Here is a 2,746-nt window from a genome sequence, read left to right as displayed (position 1 = left end):
TATGCCGCCATGGGGCATTGTCCACTGGTCCCGTGACAATATATATATATATATATATATATATATATATATATATATATATATATATATATATATATATATATATATATATATAGCGAATCAGAATAGGAAATGAGGGACTCGTTGAAAATAAGACAGAAATAAGAATTGGCAGTCAAGAAGACCTCGGAAAGCAAAGGGGAGGATGTAGTAGCTCAAGATAAAGAATTTGTATAATAAGAAAGTGGAGAAAAAATGCCCGCCAGGTGGGATCCGAGCCCACAACCTCCAGAATACCGGTCTGGTGCGATAACCACTACGCTACCGGCGGGGCTACTTTAGCCTCCACTTTCTGGGGTATTTATGTTCACTTTCTTATTTTCCGAATTCTTTATCTTCAGCTACTACATCCTCCCCTTTGCTTTCCGAGGTCTTCTTAACTGCCAATTCTTATTTCTGTCTTATTTTCAACGAGCCCCTCATTTCCTATTCTGATTCGCTACATGCATAGCGAGGGCCTCTGTTCTGGCAGTCTTGGTACCATAGGGAGCTTAAGAGGGTTCAACGCTGGTCGACCACTCTCGACATGTCGTAGACGCTCGAGTCACGGCCCGGGGGTTAAAAAGAAGGTCCCCTTCACCCCGAGTAGTCCGAGTGGCGCTGGCTACCACCCCCAAGCGCAGGAAACAAAAACACCTGAACATAAATACCCCAGAAAGTGGAGGCTAAAGAAGCCCCGTCGGTAGCGTAGTGGTTATCGCACCAGACCGATATTCTGGAGGTCGTGGGTTCGGATCCCACCTGGCGGGCATTTTTTCTCCACTTTCTTATTTTCCAAATTCTTTATCTTGAGCTACTACATCCTCCCCTTTGCTTTCCGAGGTCTTCTTGACTGCCAATTCTTATTTCTGGCTTATATATATATATATATATATATATATATATATATATATATATATATATATATATATATATATATATATATATATACCTTCTCCCCGTGTAGTCTGAGTGGCGCTGGCTACCACCCTCAAGCGTCAGATACAGTTGTAGTAAATATAAATACCCCAGAAAGTGAAGCAGAACACAGTCGCCCAGATAGCCGAATTGGTAAGGCATTCGAGATCTAATCGAAAGGCGTGGGTTCGGTCCCCACTCTGGGCGCGTGTTTTTCTTTCTTTCTCACGTAATTAATAAAAAGTAATAATAATGTAACGTCACTAACGGTAAAAAAAATATAGTCCAACCTTCCCCTATGCCTTCTTTGGCGTTGTAGACTGCCGGCATTTCTTTCTGTATATATATATATATATATATATATATATATATATATATATATACTAGCGGTAGTATCCGGCGGTGCCCGGGTGGGCCATTACATATGACACTAATGGGTATAACACGTGTTCATCTATTTGTTAGTTGTCATATTTGGCTAGTTCATCGGGAAGTGGTACACACTCAGGATCTCCTGACTGCTGCCGTTACTTGGGCTCCAACCGCAGGAGCGTCGTGGTAATGTGAAACGACTGGCACTCGTGTTTTTCTTCAACTCTCCCTAAACAAATTGCACCAAGATGGTGCGCTCGAGCGAGTGAGTCAGTGAGTGAAAAACATTTTATTCAGCCGGTGAAGTGGGAGTGGTTCCCAATTTCAGAAAGCCATGTGATGAGCGGGCAGCCTTCGCTCTGGAGGAAGAATTGTCTAGACATCCAGATCGCTCTTAGTTACCATGTTCTCCCACAGCTCATGGGTGGGAAGAGTGGATGGAAGAAGGGGGAGGTTGTTTTGCTCGCAATCTTAATATGATATGAGGTTGAGTGCCAGGTTGTAAACACAACTTCAACTCGGCAGGAGATTGCGCTGGGAACACACGATGGAGGCCGACTGGAAGAGGACTGTTCTTCCTCATGGGAAGGGCTATCTCAGCAGATATGAACGATGCTCATCGGTACAGTTTTATGATAAGTAACATGGGCTCCTGCAGGAAGTCCCAACAGATGGCGACCACTAACCTTTGCGCTTTTTACCGGTCCGTCTTCTCTGAGATTTGTGATAAATGACAGGGCTCCTCGGGAGGCGCGTAGTTGGAGAAAGTGCCAACAGATGGAGAGCGCTATGCGAACGCGGGAAAATTCAACTGAATTCCACGTCCAGATGGGTGTAACTTAAAAAACCTTGCTTGCCTTTTTATCCGAATGTTACGACAAAATCCTGAAAATGATATTTGGGCAATTGGATGGGCAGCATTTGCAAGCAAAAACGAATGGGATATATGAACTGGCTGTGTGATCATTGACGAATGTGTAAAAACACAGTGTTTTCCCGAAATCCTGCTTGCCTCTATTGGGTGAGTGTCATTTTTTTTTCTTTTTCTTTTTTCTTCAACTACGAAGTTTCCGAGAAAGCTGTATAGCTTTCCTTTGTAGCCGAACGGATGCATTTAGGTGGATGTCAAACTTTCCTTAGCAAAAATTTGGATTACAGATTTTATATAATTAATGTTGCATTTCAGCCAACCTTTATCAGGTTTAAGTGTACACTTGTTTTGTGCAAGGCTTGCGTATGTTAGGGTTTTTTGCACTGCTTCGGTGCTGTGCAAAAAAGCCCACCCACTGATTCAAGCAGTGCAGTGGAGATCAGATATTCGCATGTCGTGCGGTACTGCTAATTTCCCTTTCTCTCCCTTTCTCTATTATTTGTAAACACCGAATATTTGAAAACTTCGAATGCTTCGAAAAGTACC

At 42.9% G+C, this 2,746-nt stretch overlaps 1 non-coding gene across 1 annotated transcript; it reads left to right on the top strand.

Annotated features, from left to right (window-relative positions):
- Positions 1 to 736: 736 nt before the first annotated feature.
- On the top strand, positions 737 to 809 carry Trnai-gau (transfer RNA isoleucine (anticodon GAU)). Its single transcript has one exon. It is a non-coding gene; the product is annotated as a tRNA-Ile (tRNA).
- The last annotated feature ends 1,937 nt before the right edge of the window (positions 810 to 2,746 follow it).

This window comes from Haemaphysalis longicornis, unplaced genomic scaffold, assembly GCF_048455015.1.
Source record: "Haemaphysalis longicornis isolate Haplotype H1 unplaced genomic scaffold, Haemaphysalis longicornis Haplotype H1 scaffold_3, whole genome shotgun sequence".
NCBI lineage: Eukaryota > Metazoa > Arthropoda > Arachnida > Ixodida > Ixodidae > Haemaphysalis > Haemaphysalis longicornis.
The sequence above is the reverse complement of the archived record's forward strand: the minus strand, read 5'-3'. Positions and strand labels throughout refer to the sequence as shown.